The sequence below is a fragment of the Mus caroli genome, unplaced genomic scaffold (genome assembly GCF_978045245.1).
Source record: "Mus caroli unplaced genomic scaffold, Mus_caroli_1 scaffold_5, whole genome shotgun sequence".
Classification (NCBI taxonomy): domain Eukaryota; kingdom Metazoa; phylum Chordata; class Mammalia; order Rodentia; family Muridae; genus Mus; species Mus caroli.
The window spans coordinates 97,610,869-97,633,751 of record NW_028227260.1 but is presented as its reverse complement, the minus strand read 5'-3'; the positions used below and the strand labels follow the sequence as shown (position 1 = coordinate 97,633,751).

Sequence of the window (22,883 nt, the reverse complement as noted above, 5' to 3'; positions counted from 1 at the left end):
AGAAATTAGCCAGTTTAATAAAATGAGCAATTATTTTACTAGGCTTTTCTCCAAGTATATGATACAGCTAGGAAGCAAATAAAAATTTGTTCAACTTCATTAGTTTCTGGGACATGCAAGTCAAAAAACCACAATTTCTCATCCATTCTGGTTGCTGTAATCTAATGATGTGGGGCTAAGGGTATGGTTCAGCTGGCAAAGTGCTGTAGACACTACTTGAATCTTCTAAATTTTCTCAAGGGGCAGAATTCAGTGTCTAGAACTCATTAAAAAGACAAAACATAAACAAAACCAGCCAGGTGTAGTAATGAACACTTACCATTCTTTGTAATTCCTGAAAAGGCAGAGATATGTAGCTCCCTGGGTCTCACTTGGCAGCCAGACTAGACTTACTTTGTGACCTTCAGGTCAATGAGAGACCCTGTCTCAAAAAAAAAAAAATGCAGAATGCTCATCCAGAAAGGGAACCTTTATACTACACATATCCTCCCATACCTCCTGTTCCCAAACTCAAGAATCATTGAGGAAGAAGGGTTGGAAAGAGTATAAGAGCTGGGGCAGTGGATGACTACAAGGAAACATTAGCTTCTGGACCCAGCAAAGCAGGGTACCCATATGATGAGCACACAATAGTTGACACAAAACCTGTGCAAGCCCAAGCCAGACCAAATTCCAGTATGAAGAGAGGAATTGAGCACACAATCACACCTCTCGATGTGGAGGTATTGGCAATTGTTAGCTGCTGGAGGGAGGCTTTGTCTCTAAAAGCACAACACTTGGTAAGTTGACCACTCACCAGTGGAAGACTACACACCCAAGAATATTTGGGCAGTACAAACTTGTCTTGAATGATTTAAGAAAACAAAGACACAACACTGGTGGATATGGAACAGGATTGAATCTGGGAAGTGATAGAGGAGGATGGATAAATAGAGTGAAAAGATGTTGTATGAAAGTGTCATAGAACTCATTAAAGAAAAAAAAAACGTGGATACACCTGAGGAATGGCACCTAAGGTTGCCCTCAGAGTTTCATGGCTCATGTACACACATGTATACTCATCGCCCTCCACATACATCTTCACACATATAAACACAACACACAAAGGGACACCCATGTGGATACACATTCACACACACACACACATTCACACACACACACACACACACACACACACACACACACACATCAGAGCCAGGTGTGTTCCTAGCACTTGGGGGGCAGAGGCAGAAAGATCAGGAATTTAAGGTCATTCTTAGCTATATTGCAAGTTTATGTCCAGACTGGGATACATGAGATGCTATCTCAGGGATCTTGAAAATCTGAACAATAAATAGGGCAAACAGAAACAGGGGAAGAGGCTAAGATTCTAGGCTATTCAGAAATAGCCTTATATCTTATAGAGTCTCCAAGCATCTTTGTGTGGGTGCCTGTGTTCTTTATTGGTCAATGGTCTATTTGAAGTGATTCCCTGAGGGTGCAGGCGAGAAAGCAACATCTTCATCACACTGTCTGCAATGTGCACTCAATAGACTTTACCCCAGATACTTAACTAAAGGTGGAGTCCTCAGGAAGTGGTTTCTAGAGCAATCCTCTTTCTTCTTACTGCTCTGCTACACAAGGGCTTGTTGGCTTGAGGGGGATACATGGCCCGGTGTGGGGGGGGGGGTGGATCTCCTGCTGCAGTTCTCATGAACTTTTGACAGGAAGCAAAGGGAGAAGCATTTCTTCTGGAAAGGATATACTCTTTTTGTTGTGGATTATTTAGTGAGACAGAATCTTGATATGAAGCCAGCTTCAAATGTGCCATCCTCTTATCTCAGCCTGCCAAGTGCTGGGATGCCAGGTGTGTGTGATCACAAACACTCATCTTTGCATCCCTCATGTTCCACTTAAACCTGGCTCCCTATGCAAGGATTTCTTTCTTTCTTTTTTTTTTTTTTTAACTTGGTTCAATATTAGTTATGGGGAGGTAGGCAGGAGTTTGTGTAGAAATCAGAGGACAATTTACAGGAGTCATTTATCTCTTTCTACTATATGTTTTCTGACAATTGAACTCTGGTAGTCAGGTTTCACAGCTAGCATCTTTACCCATTCAGCAATTTTATGACTCCTGTTTGTTTTTTGAAGCAATGTCTAGCATGCCCCAAGCTGATCTCAAACTTGCTACATAACCAAGAATGATTTTGAATTTACTATCTTTTCACTTTCACCTTCCAAGTTCTGGGATTACAGTGTGCACAACCATGTCTGACTTATGTGGTGCTGGGGATCAAATCTAGGCTTAGTGAATGTTAGGCAAGCACTCTATCAAAAGAGATGAAAGCCCAGTGTCAAGACTTTGTTTCTGAGGAGACACAAAACCTCTGTCCTAGACTGAGCCTTGAAAAGTAGCTTCGTATTAGAGACAAAAGCACAGAAAACATTGTCACTGAGTCTGATTTTTGTTCTCTCTGGTCCACCTACTTGGGAATGCTTACTCCTGTTGTTCTAATTGTGGTAAAAATATACTTAATACAAAATGGGCCATTGTAACCATTTTAAGAGCACTATTTACTAGTGTTGATCACACTCCCTCTTGCTTCTCCTTCACACTGCTGTACAACCCACCTCTATAGTGCTATCTATAGCAGCAGTGGCCCTTTGCATTCCCATCACTGGGACAGGCAAATTCTAATTTCCTCTCATTCTCATTATCACTTGCTAGTTCTGTTTTTAATTTAAATGTTATCATAAGTATTCATATGTGTGTGCATGCACTCATATGCATATGCTATAGCACTCGTATGGAGGTAAGAGAACTTTCTGGACTTGGTTCTTTCCTTCCACTATGTGGGTTCTGGGGATCAAACTGGCTGTCAGGCTTCGTGGTAAGCACCGGGGAGTCATTTTGTCAGCCTTAGTTTGTTTCAACTTCTGTAGCTATGCAATAGGTTTTGAAATCAAGACTATGGTTTTGGATTTTTAGAATCTATTGATGAGTATATATGATGGGATTTTCTATTTCTACAAAACATCTTTTGAACTTTGATAGGGATTACAAGGAATTTATAGATCACTTCAAGTAATATATATTAACAGAATGTAAAAGTAAGACATAGTAACAGAATGGAACCTTCTGATCCATGAAACTGTGGCATTTTTCGCACATTTGTACCTTTACATTTTTCTGTCAATAATAGACTAGTGTACTTACAGTATAAGGTTTCCTGTATGCGTTTTGTTGCCTTATTAACTTTAACCCAATTTCACTTAGATTCTGTGACTTCTCACTGACAGGTTTTGTATGTTGTATTTTTTTCCATATGTGTGAGTGGTGAAATACTCTGCCACCATGAAACAGTAAGAGAAAAAGAGAAAGCTCTTTTAATAATCTGTTGGAGTAAAGCGCATTTGTTGACTGTTTTTCCTCACAGGGCTTGCTTTCTCAAAAACTAATGCAAGAAACTGGTACTAAAAAAAAAAAAATTAAAAACATTCAGCCACGTGAGGTAGGGCATGCCTGGAACCCATGCACTTTGAAGACTAAGACAGGAAGATTTCAAGTTCAAAGCCAGGGAAGCACATATCAAGGCGCCTTCTCACAAAACAAAAGGCTGGGGCTGGAGCTCTATGCTGTTGGATTTGATCAACAGCACTAAGGACAAAAAGAGAAACAAAACAGGCGCAGAGAGTAAGAAACACTCAATTTGTGGCTGGGCTTCAGGGTAATTATTTTTTAACATGCTGCTTTCTGAACTGGACTTGAGTCATGTCACCCACTGCATCCCCCAACCCCCACCCTGTACTGTGAACACTCTACCTAGTGATGTTTCCTGGGAAACAGTGTGATGCCATAACCCTGTGACCATGGATGCCTGGGAACAAAGACCTTAGATTTGTCTCTGTGTGAATACTTTCACACTCCATTACTTGCTTTAAACCTTCATTTAGCACCTAGGAAAATAGAACTTACTGGCTGGTCAGGCCTCCGTAAGGAGGCTCCCACCTCAACTCTGAATTCTGTGAGAAAATGTGAGAGCAGTATCAAGCAGCAGCAGCAGTATTCTCATCTACATGTGAACCATACCCGCAACTCTTCACTGAGCCCATGGTACAGTATATCCTTGCTAAGTGTGTAGGGCAAGTTTTTCTATCCTTTGTTCTTCCAGGCTTCCTTATCCCCATGTTAGGCTAAAATTTCTACACTGAAATTTTCTCATATAGCCCATGTTCATAGTTGGAGTTTGGGCAACTGTACACAGTTTCATAATTACCATCGCAATCAAGACACAGTACATTTTGATTATTCCCTAAACTTTCCTGTTGCTACCTTTGGACTCAGTTCTCTCCCATTCCTTTGGTGTGACCCTAATCAACTATAAATATGACTTCTATCACCATAGTTTTGTCTTTTCCAGGCTGGAGTTTAAGGGGTTGGGAGTGGTGAGCTCTTGCCTAGAATGCCAAGACAATGACTTTCACTCAGTGCCATAAAAACAAACTATAGCCCCAATGGAATAGCATGATATCTACTAATTTGTATATAGTTTATTTCATTTTACATGGCATTTTGAAATTTATTCATCTTGTAGCACATTTTATAACTTTCTTCCTTTCTATTTCTGAGTAATATACTAGTATGTGCATATATCATCATTGATTTAGCCATTCATTAGTAATGGGAATTTGAGCATTTATATTTTTGTTAATGTTTTTAGCTAGTATAAAAATTAATGGAGAGATGGCTCAGTGGTTAAGAGCACTGTTTGCTCTTCCAAAGGTCCTGAGTTCAATTCCCAGCAACCACATGGTGGCTCACAACCATCTGTAAAGGGATCTGATGCCCTCTTCTGGTGTGTCTGGAAACAGTTACAGTGTAAACATATAAATAAAATAAATCTAAAAAAAATAATAGGTTTCAGTACAGAGACAAGGTCTCATATATCCAAGTCTAGCTTCATACTCCTTATGTAGCACATGCCTGCAACCCCAGCAGAGGAATATTCTCACTTGATAGATGAAAAATGGAAGTTTATGGAGCAGTATTTGCATAGATGAACTAGGATTTGAACCTTGGTCCCTTGATTCATCTCTCTCTGTCTCTGTCTCTCTCTCCCTCTCTCTCTCTCTCCCTCTCCCCCTCTCTCTCTTTCTCTCCCTCTCCCTCTCTCTCTCTCTCTCTCTCTCTCTCTCTCTCTCTCTCTCTCTCTCTCTTTCTCTCCCTCTCTCTCCCTCTCTCTCATCACTCTTTTCATGATCATCCTGGTAGCTTGGAAGCATTACCTTCTTGAAATACTTATATTTACCCTGGATATGCAAGGGTGCAATAATCCTCAAATGTGTTCTAGGACTTTTTTTTTCCAGAGGAAGCTAGTTCATGTTTTTGAGAAGTGAAATGGCTTTTCCATAGCCATCAGCTTGCCTATGAAATGGTTGGAATCCAAATCACTTTTTGATTCCAAGTGCATACTTCTAGGGCCCTATGTCTCACAGGGACATTTTTACTCAGTCTTTCTTCAACCTTGTACTTCCTTCACAAGGATGTCTCTTCCTGTACTTCACCTTTCCCCATCCTGGTCCATGAAGGTCAGGGACTGAGAATCCCAGATTCTCTTACAGGCCTGGCTCTGCCTATTCCATTCCCCCAACTTCAGTGAACATAGTAATATCCAGAAGGCAGAAGTGAGTGAGTCACTTAGCTCAAGTCTTGGCAAAATCAAGAATTTCAAGGAGTCAGGTTGGTGGTGGGGGACAGAAATAAAGGTACACGGGTATCAGATGTACACCTCTGAAAAGTTGTTGAAGAAGTAGCCTTATGTCACAGCCATTATCTCCATGACTGAAACAGGTAGGTCAGCCATCTTCCCATAAAGTTCCCTCTTCAGGATAAATATGTGTATATCTGTATATAAAGTTCAGGGAAACTTGAAGAATGGTTTAAACACACGCACACACACACACACACACACACACACACGTCCTATCCTGAAGGAAGTTAGAACTTTGTGAACAATTCAGTCGCCTCACTAAGGGGTCAGTGGTAACTCCTCTGTAACACACAACATTTATATTTCACACACACACACACACACACACACACACACACACACACACGAGGCTACTTACTACCTGTAACCTCTCCACCCCTGAAAGAAGGCTTTAGCCTCATTCTTGGACACTTAAAGTATGCTTAATGTATACATGTCTCCATTCAAGCTGCTGCTTTCCCTCCTCCCATCTTTATTTTCCTCTACCCCTCTGACCCCAAGATTGACAGACATCGAGAATCCAGTTATTCCGTAGGCACCAGGGAGCCTCTCTGCAGCATGCAAATTTAATGAGAATGCTTTGAAATACGGCACAAATGTGAATGTAATTCAAAGAACTTCACAGTCTGGGGAGGGGAGCTGGCAGAGTAGACATTCAAGCAGATGATGACATCAGTACAATGAAAAGGACTCTGGGGGGAAGCTTCTAAATCTGCCTGGCTTGGAAACAAATGCTATTCTGCTCTCTGTCCAGAAGTTTGACCAGTCTAGAAGAAAAGAATAGTGGAAAGGGCTAGAAGAAAAACACTAGACTATCTAGAGAATAGAAGGATTCCTGTCAACTTGGAGGGACAGAGCGAAGCAGACTGGAAGAAGGGGCTAAAGAATGAATTGGGTTCACAGAGGTCTCATTTCAGATCTCTCTCTCTCTCTCTCTCTCTCTCTCTCTCTCACACACACACACACACACAGACACACACACAGACACACCACACAACCTCTTCATAATCACTGAGGAATATAAATCCTAGGATCTCACACTAGATGCTTGAAACCATTAATCTAGATAGATGCAAAATGAAACAGTACGACTCATGAACTAAGCACAGTAAGAAGGTAATAACAACAGCTAGCAATAAAATTATACTATTTTTGGGCTTTTTAAGCCATTACTAAATGGAAGATTACTGGAACATAAATCCTGAAGTACCACTACAATCAATCTGACAACTTAGGCAGCAACCAAGTGACTACCAGGTAGGAAGTATATAGACAACACAAATGTCCTGGAAAAGAGACTGAAATTTAAATCTTATTAATTGTTTATTTCTGAAAGATTCCATTTAATACTTTTGGACCACAGTTCAACAAGTAGACAACTGAAACTATGGAAGGTGAAGCTAAAAATGGGTAGGGTATTTTATAATGATATTTGAATATGTGTGAATATTTGAATGATACTAGGCACAAAGTTGCTTTTAGATGCATTTAGAACTAATCAACAGAGTAAGAAAAATGATCATGGTGAAGTAATTCCTGTTTACCCAAACTTATCATTTATAATATCGGACACAAAATTAAGAGACATTATTATGCAGGTTCTTCTAGGAGTCAGAGTGTGTTTATTTGATCAAGTGTTGAACTGTCTTAAATTTTCACCCCCTCCCTGCTTTCACTTTCCATTTACTGTTTCTTTTTTTCCTTTTTGGTTTTTCGAGACAGGGTTTCTCTGTGTAGCCCGGGCTGTCCTGGAACTCACTCTGTAGACCAGGCTGGCCTCGAACTCAGAAATCCGCCTTCCTCCGCCTCCGGAGTGCTGGGATTAAAGGCGTGCGCCACCACTCCTGACACCATTTACTGTTTCAATGGTCATCTGACCCAAATCTCAAAAAGCAGAAGAAATTTTGACCTGTTTCTTTTTCTGGTTCAGTAGTGTTCTTGTGAAGGTCCTAGCACAGCGTGAGATATATCACAGCTATATTGTGGTCTTATGAATTGCAGGTATTGTCCCAGAATCAGTGATATTTTTCAACTTCACCCACCCAATAATAATAGTTCAACTTCGTGACATCTGCTACACTTTAATCTAGTATAGTTTTTCCTCTAGATTTCTCCTTTTTTTTTTTTTTTTTTTTTTTTTTTGACAGACGTAGTGAGCCAGAAAGAAAGTACTGGGACTACACTTCACAGAGCCTTCTGCCTAGCACTGACTCCCAACTTTCTTACAGGGATGGCCTCTTGCATCTCTGCCCTACCCATTTCCAGCACCATGTTGCCAACTACAATTCCCAGATGCCTCTACGCTCCGGACTGGGCAAACTGGGCTTCCCAGCAGCCTTAAGGGTGAAGAGCGGCAAGAGGCTACTTAGGTCACCCAGCACTTTCCGCCCACCCCCCATCACGTGTCCATGTCCTGCCAATCAGAACTGGGAGGAGGGAGGGCAACTGTAGCCTGGAGTCTTCCAGGGCTCAAAGGCGGGGCAAGCGTGGAGGGGGCGGGTCGAGCGTGGCGGGGGCGGGGCGGAGCTCCGGAGCTGAGCAGCCTGGCAACAGCGGTGGCTCCCTGAGCCGGAGGTGAGTTAGCTTTCTCGGCTGACTTGGCTAGGAGCCGGGCATTGCGGGGATCCAGGATTGGAAAGGTCTGAAGGAAAAAGTCGGGACTCCCTGAGACTGCTGGTCTCGAGGGACCTGGCAGCCTCCGCTGGGTTGGGGGTGGGGTTCGCTGGAGAGCCTCAGCTGTCTCTGCGAGGCAGGGTTGAGGCCCGGGAGTGGCAGGCAGGTGCCTCCCTCAGGCTTCCACTGTTCTACTTGTCCTAGGTTCCCAGGTGGCGGCCGGCGATGATTGGGACTGGAATATAGGGTGGGCTGAGGGTCGTTGAATGCATTGCCTACACTTTGCTTCCCTGTCTAAGGTTGTCTAGTGCGCGGGACAGACGCCCTAAGGCGACTGCTCCTTGCCCTGGCTCTGCTCACTGGGCGGACACCCGCTGCATCCCCTGTGGCCTCGCCAAGTGGTGGCACCCTGGCACTGGCCACGAACCCTTCTTCGTCGCTCTTGGACAGTGTTTTTGTGTCATACACGGGGGAGGGGGGCGGGTATCTGCTTTTGCAACAGTTGAGAGAAGATCTGAGAAGGAATGGCTTAGTTCCCATACCCAGTCGGAAGTGTGAACAGTCACTAAGAAGTGCTCTTGGCCGGGTTGCCTCCCTTAACTGTCTTTTGCTCTTAGGAAGTGAAAACGAAATTTTACTATTTGCCTAAGCAAAAATAAAATGAATCTCATGTGAAAAATATATTACCGGTTTGATGGATATGTTTGGGATATGAGACAAGCGAGTTGTAGCTGGTTTCAAAACCAGATCTTTCCAAGAGTGGAATCAGAGCCTTTTAGAACTGACCTGACATTTACATAGTAGTTCAGTTGTTTCCTGAATGGGGGAATTGGGGCCCAGGAAAGGTTAATGTGATATGGACTTCAGGCAACCTAATGACAAAACTGATGTGACTAGTCAGTTCTCTGGGGGTTTCTCAGTGTCTGTCAAGTCTGGATTCCTCTTAGCACGGCTCATTTTTGTTCATTGTGAAGTATCCACCTTAGAGTACTGAGACTGGGCCTGAAGTTTTACTACAGTTCAAGCCATTTTGTACTCACCTCCCCGCCCCCCCCCAAAAAAAACCAAAACAGTTACTGGCCAACCTTTCATCACATATATACTAGGAAGGATCTGTGTATTTGTCAAATTTGACTACAGAGGGCTTGCAGCCATTTTATGGGATCAGAGCTAGATTTTAGGAGATTCCCATATGCTGGAGGAGATTCAAACTAGTGGCTCTGAAGCAGTGGAACAGGTTTCTGAAGTGTTCAAAAGTAGCTATGAATTCTGTGGGATTATAATTACTCTCATTATATGATTGGTCACCTTAAGTTAAAGTCATAACTTACATCTCTCTAGTCATCAAAAGTCCCATTCATTCATTAAACATTGCCTATGGTGTACCTCTAGAGTCTGTCCTATGCAACAGGAAGACAAGAGGGAAACACACCATTAAGGCATTATGGAATTTATATAGGGGGTGTCAGACATAAAGAAAAAGAAGCAATGTTGTGTTTACTAGTGGAGGTGAGTTGTAAAAAATAAATGTTCAAAGTGCACATAAGCTCCACCATGGAGCATGCCTTTGCCATGGCTTTGAATTTCTAATTTTTGATAGTTCTTACTCCAATAAAACATAAACATTGAAAGCGAAATATATCTGAGTCCAAGAGATTCACTCTGGAGTCACTTTGCTCCTGTCAGTGCATATAGTGACTTTAAACTGTTAGGGTGATGGTTTACAGATGAATGGCTGACTTCCTAGTTAGATCACTGTAAAGCCAGAAGTCTCTGGTGAAGTCAGGATTGCATGGTGATTTCTGACCACAGTCTGCTGGACTTTCAGCCTACCGTACACATGGGTTTCTATTCTTTCATGCAGGCTTGTACTGTGACCCTGTTATCTGAAATGAACATCTCTCTGTGTTGCCTGGCTTGAGGAGATAATAGTTCCCTTTGAAATAGTTCCATAGTAAAGCAGCACTCCGCATCTGAGGAATAAGATCCCTGAGTGATGAAATGGCATTATAAGAAGTCTCTGAGAAAGTCATTGTCTGTCTAGTACCACCCCTTTTAATAGACCCGATGGTCAGGGTTTTCAAAACAATCTTTATGACTTCTGAAAATGACTAATGTTGCCAATAATACTGTAATATTGCTTCAAATGAGAAAAGGATGAATAAAATGTACTTGCTTTAGAAACAATTGAAAACACATGGTTCTAGCTTTTATTGAGGGTTCAAAAATAAAGAGAAAAGGGGAAACTCTTTGGGGCCCTGAGGTGACATTTTTAACCAGTGACCAGGTGATTACAAAGGCTAGAGTTTCTAGGTATTTCTAAAGATTATCCAGCTTTACAATAGCATAATGGGTGTCATTTATTTTTCTTTATTCTCTCATTCTGATAATGATCTCTTACAAGTTCTAATTTCTTCATTTCCTAGTTTCTAGTTAGTTTATTCCTCTTTGGCAGCTCTCAGAGGGGCAAGAACTATCATTTGCCTCAAAGGTATGGACTCAGGATTGAGCAGTCTAGAAGCTGTAGTGAATGTGGGCAAGCTGCTTACCTCTATGTCTCATTTCCTTTAAGAAATCAAAACAATAAATAATAATAGTTTCTCAAAGTGTTGGTGGCAGGGCTGAGTGATTCTTGTACATTTAGTGCTTTTAACAGTTTTGTACTCAGTAAACGTTCAAGGAAAGAGGGTACTTTGCCTTCTGGCTGTCCCATGCCCTGGAGCTATGGATGTAGCCTCTGCCCCATCTACCCCCTTTGGCACCACTGTCTCTAATGGACCTGGAACATCCGTAGGTATCCACTCCATTTATTCCACTTCATTCATTCCAAACAGTAACACTGTGTAGCCAATAATTAATCATCAATACCAAGGTGATTCCTGTGTCATGAAGTTTTATCATCTTGAATCCCGAGTGTGTAGGCACCAAGGCTTTCCTTTTTCCAATCAAGACCAGGCCTTGGCTGCTCTGTAGGACTAGAGTGGATGCCTATGGCTCCTTGTGATGATAAAAAGCCATCATGATCTGTTGATGATCCAAAGATGAGATTGTTCCCCATATCACAGCCCTCCATCTGTAAATGAGGAGCCTTATTTGATACTTGGATTTGTTTCTCCGTATCTCAAGATAACTCTACAAGGAACTTTGGTATATCTTAGACTTCTAATAGTTTAGTATTGTGGTTTCTTAGCTGGACTTGACAGGTAACTCCTGCATGTTGCAACATTTTTTTCCATCTAAGGAGGTGCTGAGGTCTCAGATGGTTTATGTAATGTGTATGAAACTTAACTTGGCCCAGAGCTCATAGTAGGTATTTTGTAAACATGGTTGGCTTGAATCAGAGGAGTGGCAACTTAAGAGTTGTTTGAGCATGTTAGTTTGAATCATTCTGCTGTATACCTACAAACATGTTCCTTACATGCTAAGAAGTGGAGCCTATGCCTAGCTCTTTTGTCCAGGTTCTGATAGTGGATCAATAGAAAAGTCTGAATGTAGTGTTGGGAGAGATTTCATGCAGTGCTTTGCCACCCCTTTCCTCCCAGCTTGATTTTTGGACTCTGACATGAGTACAGAATCATTTTTGCTTCGTTTGCAAGTATGTTTGGAACAGGAAAGGGCTAGTGGAAGTTGAAGTGTAATAATTAAAAGTAAAAATAAAATTGTTTGTACATTCAGCTTTCATCCCATTGTACGAACTTGGACAAAATGCAGTGGTGCCGTTCTTTAGCATTGGATAATAGTTAGATTTTGATGTCACATCTTTGACCTTTTGGTGGGAAGGAAGCACTTTGTTTCTGGAGCCTCTTCGTGAATACACTTCGCCAGCAGTCATTCCTTCCTCTTTATGGGCGTGACTGGGACAGAGGTGAGTTATAAGGACATTCCTAGCATTGGGTGGTGGTGCTTTAAATTCCCTTTGTTGGCCTGTAAATTTCTTTATGGCCCTGAGATTGCTTGGGTGGGGATTTAGAATAAAAAGGACTTTACTTGATTTCAGTATTGCCAAGAAGTGATCCCAGCTGTTTTACTCAGCCGCGGACTGTCTACATCAGTGACCCTCTGGCAATGACTCCCACTGAACCTCCTAGTTAGTGCCGTTCAACGGTAACAACCTGCCGAAGTTGGCTGGTGACCGATTCAGGGAGACCTCAGGCTGTGTGACTAGCAGCAAGCATGTAATTTAGAGTTTCCTGGTTCTGAGATGTTCCTTGTGCATGACAGTAGAGATGTGAGAGCATAGCTCACTCTCTGACAAATGGCCTCTACCTCTAGGTTCCTTGCCTAAAGAAAGTCTGGTGGTTTTTTAAGTAGAGGATGATGGCTTTTTGCTTTTCAGTCTTTCAGCTAAGATGAAGTGTAAACCAGAGGCTGACTCTTTCCCTGTAGGACATTTCCTTTCTTCCTGTTATCAAGTCCAGTCATTTCTACAGAGATTCCCATCATTTCTGTGTCATCAAACAATTTTCCTTTGTTGACAAAGATTGTCCGGATGCCCTTAACCCTCAACAGCTGCTCCTGAGAACTTATAACCAATGTAGAATCACAGATCAGCTAAGAACCCCTGCAGAATCTGCAATTTCAGGTGTCTCCTGAGTGCATATATGTAAATGAAAGTCTAGGATAGCTGATGGAAGACCTGGTCACATCTTGGCTTCCCAAGCCTTTGAAACAACATTAATCAATACAGTGCTAGATTTAAAAAGTAAACAGGCAAAATAAATGTCAACATGTTTTTGTAAGGGATTATATGTAAAATGCTGTTATTTACATATAGTTACCATACTAATGAAGCATCAGCCTGGGTTTTGTACTAGACTTGGAAATTATTTCTGTATTTTTCTTATAGGACATCTCCATTTCGACCAGCCACATGGTGCCAGTCCCTACAGTGTGGGACAGTAGGGCGTTGAGAGACGAGTTCATCAGGTTGGCTTTTAGTGACCAGCCAGCTGCCTCTGTACTGACTTCTATTAATGTTAGGGTTAATCTCTGCCAAGCCGTTAGCCCATAATGTCGCCTTTGAGAGTAAAATTATTAACATAAGTGCCAAGTTTCTTTCTCAAAGGTTGGGTCAACAGTGAGCTTGGGGGCAGTAGCATTGAGATCTTAATCAAGTGATGCGATTTCAGGGTTTACAACTGTGGTTCTCCCGACTATGGCATCGCTTTCTATTACTGGATGTGGGTGTGGTGGTTCACGTGTGTAATCTCAGTGTTACGGGTTGAATCAGGAGTTCAGGCTATCCTGAGCTTCATAGTGAGATACTTTCTCCAATAAATAAATAAATAAATAAATCAGGGATGGGGGAGGGGCATACGGCAAGCTCTTGTGGAATGCTTGGTGTTTGGTTGTTCATGTGAAATTATCTTTATCTTTTCCCTAGCTCTTCAGAGAGGGTGTCACCTCCCTAAATAGAAATTTCCTCATTTTAGGAATACTGCAGACTGGTGGTTTGCTAGGCTGGCTGCTCATTAGAACCACCTGGGGCATTTTAAATACCTGCTGCCTGAGCCCTACCCTCTGGCGGCGTCCGGGGTTAATTAATCTGAGGTGAGACCTGCCTGGGCCTTTTTGAAAAGTCATTTTGTGGTAGCAGGATTGTGTGGCTCCATGGAGAGCACCTGCTTTAGGCTCCATCACTTCTCCAACTCCACTGTAGGGAGGCACCTGGACTTCCAGGACCAGCACAGGTTCTGCCTCAGTGGGTGTCGGACGAGGCAAGGACTCCAGTACAGTCTTCTCATTTGCAGCCAACTTCGGGGCAATGCCCAGGCCGCTGCTGAGCAGGTTGTTCTTTGATTAGCCAGCAGCACCAAAATCACCTGAGGGGGTTTTGCTGAGGTACAAGATCCCTGGCTCTGTGCCTGGAGCTTCTGATTCAGCAGGGCTGGGCCAGAGCCCAAGATCCATGTTTGCGAAGTGTCTTTTGCAACATTTCATCATCAAGAATTGGGCTTATCTTCAGGATCCTGCACATGTGCTGCTCACACCCATTGGGGGTTAAAAACAAAAGATGGATTTTAACCAATCCCTTTTGTGTCTTGATAGTGCGACACACAGCCCTCTTTTAATCTGTTGTTGTGGGAGGCTATTCTAAGCTCTTTCCTAGTTGAAGTGCAGCATTAGCTCATTCGTGCTGCTGGGGCCGACCTACTGTTGCACATGCTCTTGCTTACTGCTGCTTTTGATTCCATTGGTAGTGTTGCGGTGTCTCCCTTTGTCACTGAGTTTTAGCTTCAGTTTTTGTCTAGTTTAATACCAGGATTGACAATGCTAGCCTTATGCAGTCAGTTGGGATGTTCCCTTTCTCGGTGCGCTGGAAGTTGCTAAGGTTGGAGCATATCACTTCCTTGAATGTTCATAGAACTGGGCCTGGAAGAGTTTCAGCTGTCTCTATGTGATTGTGTACCTCTCTGCCCCCTGCTTTATGTCATCATCTCATTGGGCCAAGTAGACTTCATGCTCACTATGTAGCAGAGGTTGGCCTTCTAATCATCCTGCCTCCATACTCGAAGTACTGGGATGCTAGGTGTATGCCACCACATGGAGCTTTGCCTTTTTCTTGGTTAGTGTTTGTTTTGTTTTTAATCACGTTTGTCAGTTGTGATAATAGGACTGTTTGGGGGTTTCAAAACATCATTTCATTAGTAATATGTTCTAGCATATTTTTATTTCCATATTCATCTTTAAGGTACATCTGTAAAGTACATTTTTAAAATCTGAAAATATGTTTGCCAGCAGTTTTCAATATGATTCCTCACCTCACAACTGTAGAATGCAGGGTGAATGCAACTGTAGAATGCAGGGTGAATGCAACTGTAGAATGCAGGGTGAATGCTAGCAGTTCTTTGACACACGGATGCTGGGTTTCTCTGGCATTGCTGATTGGCTGCTTGGTTGTGCTGTTTATACTCAATGATGTTGTGTGTGTCAGTCAGTAGCTCCTGCCTTTTATTACTAAGTAGCAGTCCATGGTTCAGTAATTGATAGCCATTTGAGCTACTCAGTTTGGGGCTGAACTACAACCAGCCATTGCAACTTTGCATGGGCTCATGTTTTCATTTGATTTGTGGAAATACTGTACGTTGGAAAGACATTGTCGTCTTTCTACAAATACACATTTTGATTTTTTTATGGTTTTATTTTTTTATTTTATTTTATTTTGAGACAAATATTACTAGCTGACCTGGAACTCACTTTGTAGATCAGATCGGCCTTGAACTCACAGAGATCTTCCTGCCTCTGCCTCCTGAGTGCTGGGATTAAAAATGTGCTTCATTATGCCTAGCTTACAAGTAGAGTTTTCTTTCTTCCTCCCATGTAATACCTACCATTTTCTTGCCAGTTAGAATCTCTAAAAATTGTAACTGCACATGGTTATTCTCCTTGTTTTGAAGCTTCCCATTTTTTAACCATTGCTGTATAAACTGTAGGCTTACAGAATTCCTACTTTTCTGGACAAATCATGATTTGTTGTTTATTTTGTTTGTAGAAGCCATGTTTCAGATATGGTCTTCAAGAAGATAATAGAGAGAACCTAATTGACTGTATTACAATGCTCATGCCCATTCCCTAAGCATGACACCTCAACTTTTATTCTTAGTGTCAATACCAGAATTTATGTCTGGAGCCTGGGAGCTCTTTTGATTGCTCTGAGAAGCTGCCCTTATTGCTTGTCCAAAGGGCATGGGAGTTGTCCGATTGAATGGCTCTCTTTGTTCTTGAACTGGAATTTCTTAATCATGTTGTTTCCATTCTGTTAATAGTGGTTTTAGTTCCTCTTCATCTTCTTCCCTTTCTGGTATTTCTTGCCCTTTCGTTGGATGATTTTTTTTTTTTTTACATCCATAAGATCACCTCTTCCAATGATGTCCAGGTCTAGACACGTTAGGCCCTTTAACTTTGTTCTGTGACAGGAATGTATGGTGGCTTGTGTTTATGCCTGGTAACTGCTCAAGTAGGAAATGATTGCTTTCTGTACTCTCTAGGTCACTGTAAGCCTTTTCTCTTTGTGACTTTCCAAAAACCTTAATTAAGTCAGTCATTGGGGATTCCCTTTTGGACACTCTTTTAGTGTGGCAAGCTGCCTGTTGGGCAAGTGACTACTTCTACGTCTGCTTTTTGCTAGCCTCCAAGGTAAACTTGCTCTGAATTAGGACTATTTCAATGGATCAGGCCCAGCATTTTCACCAGCTAAGAGATGCCAAGCTGCATTCCCTGTGCCTCTGTGTGAATTAACTTTAGAGACTCGGGCACATTTTAAAAAGTATCTTCAGTGTCTATATTTGAGTGAGGATTAAACATTTAGTTCTAGGCCAAAATCACTGTGAGGCACATTTATTAAATATAGTGGGCACTGATGTTGTAGGAGCACCGTTTTGGGTGTAAAATTGAGATACAGCTAAGTTTTATAATATGACATCTTGTATAGCTTTAACCTCTGAAGGCAATTTTGTTTTGAGCCAGGGTCTCACCCCATAGCCCTAGCTGGCCTTGGATTTGCTAGGTAGACAAGGTTGGCCTGTAAATCACAGCTACCTTTCTGTCTCATCTCCTCTAAAGGCAGTTTCAAAGGATGATTTTTTTAAAGGAAGTACTTGGAACAGAAAGAGCATTGCTGAAATGAGTATACATCATTGAAGCATATTTCATTTAGCTGCATATGCTCTGAGGCTTACTACTTCCTAGATGTACCTCCTGGGATATTCATTCTGGATGTGGCCACCAGTCCACAAAGACTGTTACAGTACCAAGTACTACTGCAGTGGACAAATATGGGGAATATGTTTGAATGCCTCATAGATTTGGTAGAAGGAATCTCCATTTGTTTACTTCCCTTTAAAATGAAGGCTTCTTTCTGGATGTCAGATTTTTTTTTTTAATATGGGTGGAATCTCCTTCTAATACTATATTACGTGTCCAAGTAGAAAGTATTATGTCCTTATTTTCATTTGATCATCTATTGAAAAATGGTTAGTGGTTCAGAGGGCTATGTTGCCTCAGGTTGACCTCTGCTATCTTTTGTGGACAAGTTGTTCTTGTTAGCGCTTGTCAGTTGTCTTATGAAGTTCCTAGTATTACTTGACAATTACAGTTGGTGGAAATTGAATGACTTATGATGTGTTTAGAACAGTCGCAGATAGTGTGGCAGTTGGAAACGTGGAGACTGAGCAGTGCCCATAAGCAGGTGGATAGCTTTTGCTTCAGTCATACTATCTATCACCTTTGTTACTGTATTTATTCTCATATGATCACCATTTTCCCATATACCTTCTCTGCTGCCATCCAACTTGTGTTTGCCCACTGTCTCCCAATTAACTTCTCAAAGACCTATCTCGAGGTTGTTGCTTTGTTATTATTTAAAGATATTTTATGTATATGGATGTTTTGCCTATACGCATGTTTGAGTGTGACTAATGTGCCTGGTGCCCACAGAGGCCAGAAGAGGGCATCAGATACCCTGAAACTGGAGTTACAGATGGTTGAGAACCACCATGTGGGTACCCAAAATCAAACTCACGTCCTGAGTAGATAGTAATAAGTAACACGCACGCACGCACCAGATAGCCATCTCTCTGGCCTCTCAAGTTATTTTTCAGTTTCCCATTATGGTACCTAGTATCTATTTGTTGACTCTTTTTGAACTCTTTGGAAACAAAATTAAGTAATTACATATGCTGAGTAATCTCTCAGAAATAATCACTTTGATGTTACTTCTTTATCTTAAGTATCCATATCAATATTTTAGTGTAAGTTAATTTAATAACTTCATGGAATGTTTATAGTTGGGAGAGCTGAACTCTTCTGAAGGTAACCAAGTACTGACATGATCATTCTGTAAATTGCTAAATTCCATGGGTGATGCCCTGCCTGTGTAGTATGTTCTTTCCAAAGAAGTCTTAACATCTACTACTTCAGATTGTGACCTTAGATGTAAATAGTCTCATTAGTGATGTAATTAAAGATGAAAATAAATTAGAAAGGAAGCCCCTGCATGTAGGAAGAAGGGTGCCATTACAGGAGAACACTGTAACAAAGCAGAGATATGTGGGTAGAAGTCCATAATTGATATGATGCCTCCACAAGCCAATGACTACCAAGGCCTCTAGTTACCACTGGTTACTAGCTAGATGCTTCAAGTGCTTATGTCTTAGCTGACACCTTCAGAACTGGCAGAGAATCCCTAGCTGTTATCTATCTACTTTATAGTATTGGTTAGAGCAACTAGAAGAGTAATAAATTGTCTAAATGCTTGGCCTAGTGTTAACAAGCCTGAGATCATGCTTAATTTAAAGTTATGGATTTGCCCATTTTATCATATATTGTTACGTGAATCCCAAGATTATGTTGTTTACTAAAACAAATGAGCAAACAAACAAAACACATGTTTCTAGTTGTAGTGTGGCTCAGCCTTGACCTACACCTTTAATCCCTCTGGCTGGAATACAGACACATCGTATGTATATACTTATAATCTTAAACAATGAATGTAAAGTTAGTTTGTAGAAAGAAGCGCCGTGTTTGAAAGTGATGTCTAAGTGTGTAGCAGACAAAGTGATGAATCACAGAGAGATTTGACAGAATAGGATATGCCTAACTCTCATGAGAAGAGAGAGGAAAGAGAGATACTTAAGGAAGCACAGCATAGGAAGTAGGAGGCAGGTTTTTACCGGGACAGTTGTACAGAGACAGGTTGCAGAGAGAGAACAAGCAAGACACAGGTGACGACAGAATGAGCCACAGAATGAAAAGGAGCCAGAAGATTAGAACAGATTGCCAGAGTTAGTATGAGGCCAAGCAGAACAATTCAGGAGAGAGAAGGGGGGAGGGGAGAGGGAGGGGGAGAGGAGAGAGGAGAGAAAAGCCTGATTGGATTAGTCAGCTTAGGAGTTTGAGCCAGAACAGCTGAATGGATCCAGCCAGCTATAACTCAGTAAGAACAAGAAAGGATGAGTTTATTCAACAGTCAGTTTCAGAGGCTGAAACCAGGCTAGGCCTACATAAGATTGTACGGAGGCTATAAGCTATGAGCCTCAGAGACAATTATATCAGGTAAATAGAAATTACTATTACAGTATTAACTATCTTCTCACTATAATTTAGTTTTTAGACAAATTTGCTGCTAGATTAGAGAAAGGTATAGGAAAACCTGGCTCCAAAATGCCATTGCAGTTCTACATGAGTGTGTCAGGTATAGGAGGGAATGTTTAGAACAGCACTATTTGTAGTAGTGCAACATAGAAACCAGTCAAAGGTCTGTGGAGAGAATGCTATTACTATTTGGTAGCAGAAATGAGTAAAGCACAGGGACATGTATCCGTGTTCCTGATGCTCACAGCAACTGTGTGAGAAAAGCAAAGAGCAGAAGATTGTGAGCTCACTCCATTTCCACAAAAGCTCAGAAACACATGTAAACCAACATCGTCTTTGCCAATGTATGCAACATGATGAAGCTATACATAGCAACTAGAAACAGACAAATCCATCCTCATGCCTTTAATGGCTGAAGTCGAACTTCTCCAAAGTCATGGACATTTTGAAGGGTGATGCTCTTTACTGGGTTCTATGTGCCAGTAACAGAAAACATATCCCTTGCCTTTTGGAAGGAAGCTCTAGAAATCTAACAGGAGACCCAAAAGGTCACTGTGGGGTATAGGTCAGTGTGTGATGTGAAATATTAGCAACATGTGCAGTATATAAAAGGTAAGTATGTACATGTCATGTGTGTGTGTGATGTGCACATGTGTGAGATGTGCACATGAATGAGATGTGCACTCGTGTGAGATGTGTGTATGAGAGTGAGATGTGAATTTGAGTGAGATATGTGTGGGAGATGTGCACTGCATGAGATGTGTGCTGTGTGAGAGGAGCCCTAGTACAGCTCTTGCTTCCACCTTTCAGTGAAAGTACCTTGAGGAACTGGTTTCAATTTCAGGTTCCACCCAAAGCCCTTTCGTCTCCTTTGTTTCTAGAAATTGCACATGTGCTTTAAAGTGCCTTGCTGTCCTCCCTGTGCCATTACTGCCCAATCTCTGGGCTTTTCTCTGGAGGTCCCTTAGCCTGAGCCTGAGAAGGTTCACAGAGTATAAGAAAATGTAATTGAATGTAATGTAAATGTTGTAAAGTGGCTTTCTCCATTACCATAGTAGTTATAATTCTTTACTTGTTTTTATTCTTTAGCAACTGCCATTTGACCTTTTTACTTTAAAAATATGTCTTTTACATATGAATTTAACATGTGCTTTTGGAGAATAGTTGTCACTGCAGAAGATAATTCACCAAAAGGTTTTGTTTTATTGTGGAGAGATTAGCTGGGTTCAACAGTCTCAGAATTGGCAGGTGGCTGGTAACTTGATCTTGCTCCTATTTTAAAACTTTGTTTACTGTCAAGTATTTGACTGTTACAAGGTGCATTGGTGATTCTAATGGTTGGCTTCAGTGTCTGCCCTATCACTATGTTGCCTTTGTTCATAAAAAAAAAATGGTTATAGTTGTTGACTTTTTAGTAGTTTATTTGCCAAACCAGTTTTAGCTTATGATATCTAAAATTACTCTGTTCTATGGCTAACAGTTTGTATCACTAAAGCCAATCAACTGTCCTGAAGATGTGGTATTTGTCATGAGAAAACCAAGAAATAGAGTAAATAGATCTATCCAAAGTCTGTCACTGGCTGCTGGGGGAAAAATGATTCAGATTGCCTTTTTAGCTGCCTCTGAATTGGTTTCAACCAAAGACCTTTGGGACATTTAAAGTTGTAAAAGTAGATTCATCTTTGAGCTAAATTCTTATATATGGTAAGAAGAGTGAGTTTCAAAAGGAAAACCTACCTAGCACTTTACACTTTCTGTTCTCTCATCAAACTAGGTAACTTAGTTCTAAGATTTGAAGCAGCTAAGATAAACTGATCTAACTCATATGAGTTACTATATATTTGGATATTTAGCCACTTGCTGAGATTAGATTATCGCATAAGAGCCATCATCTTCATCAGAGCATCTGTGACGACTGAGAATTAGGCTCATTGATTATTGGCATTGCCTCATTGAAGGGTGTGGGCACAGTGATTGTTTCCTTACCAGATCTCAACCATTGTCTTCTGTACCTCCCTGCTAGTTTTACACAATTCTATTGTAATTCCAGATGAATTCCTGATCGGGAGGTACTGGAGCATAGAGGGTGGCAGGTTACTGAAGGGCAGTTTCATCCATGCAGCTGTGGAGAAGTTGTCACCCATGCTAGAGTGACACTTTGTGGTGAAGCAGCTGCTTTGGGATCACTTGAGCTCCAAGTAACCCTCAGCCATACTCTGTAAAGAAGCCGAAGCCACGAGTTGGATTTTTATCAAATTGAACTTTGGTTTGTTGTTGGTGTTCTAGGAAGAGTGAGTAGACATTTGTTTGACTCTCCTCAGGGCAGAGTTTCCCTCCATACCTAATTTGAGGAATGCCTTAAGAATTCATGGAAAGCCTCTAGTTGGAGGTGGAAGCTGGTATACTGCACCAGCTGTGGTCTCCTTTTCATGTCCACTTCCCCTTCAGCCAGGAGAGTATTTCAGGACTATTATTACTGAGTGACAGACTTGGGATTGCAAACTCAAATTCTCGAATGCAGAATCCTCCTTTTCAACCATGTCACACCATGTCGAAGCTGGGCATAGTGGCATCTTTGACAAACTGAAAGATAGAGTTAATAATTTATTTTTGCATTTAAAAAGAACATAGTTATTATTTGTTTTGGCAGAGGAAAGTGTATTTGGAAAAAAGTACATAGTTTACAGCAGGAGGTAGCAGCCTGTTTCTGTAAATGAAAGTGTCTTACGTCACTGTTCTGGTGCTGCATTGCCAAGTTGCACAGAGATTTATGGCTCACATACTATCTGGCCTTTTACAAGAACAGTTTGCCATCCCTGGTCAAAAGAAAATGGATAAAAAATGAAACTTCTACTGCTTCATATCATATTTTATTTTCATGCGGGTTGGGGTAGCCTTCTTCCAAGTAAGCAAATGTATTTTATAAATTGATAGTTAAAAAGGGCTCAAAATGACTGGAATGTTGAACAGTTCTGCTTTGTCCAGCTAGTTGTTTCATTGAGAACGTTATGAGATCTGTTTTTATTTTCTTGTCTCCTAAGTGGCTGATGGTCTGTCTCAGTGCTTGCTATTTCCTGAGAGGCCAGGTTGCAAATGAGGGAGAAAAGATTGAATGAAAAGTTCACTATTACAAATGACAACCTATTATTTTGTTCTAGACTAGAGTTATGGCAGAATGTTGATGTTTCAGAAAGGGGGACTAACTAGAGGAAGGAAGGAAACCAGCAGAGAAATGGAGGAGGGTGGGGTCAGGGAACAGATGAGAACAAAGCATATAATGATACTTGAAGATGCTATGATGAAACCCATTGCTTTGTATACTGATTTAAAGCAATGATACAGACATGGCTCAGTGCTTGTTGTGCAAGTGTGAGTTCAATTTCCCAAAGCCATGTTAAAATGGCAGGTGTGGCAGCATACACTTGTATT

The 22,883-nt window shown here is 41.4% G+C and overlaps 1 protein-coding gene across 3 annotated transcripts in view; it reads left to right on the top strand.

The window, feature by feature from the left end:
• The first annotated feature begins 4,075 nt into the window (after positions 1-4,075).
• The window catches only part of Mtm1 (myotubularin 1), a 117,689-nt gene continuing 98,881 nt past the window's right edge, over positions 4,076-22,883 (top strand). Inside the window, exon 1 of one of the 3 annotated variants that reach the window (XM_021152885.2) lies at positions 4,076-4,093. The gene's annotated coding sequence lies outside the window, so the exon portion shown is untranslated. Of the gene's footprint in view, positions 4,094-8,267; positions 8,325-8,364; positions 8,390-22,883 lie in introns of those variants that run through there. The other 2 variants (XM_021152884.2, XM_021152886.3) reach the window with 2 other exon arrangements.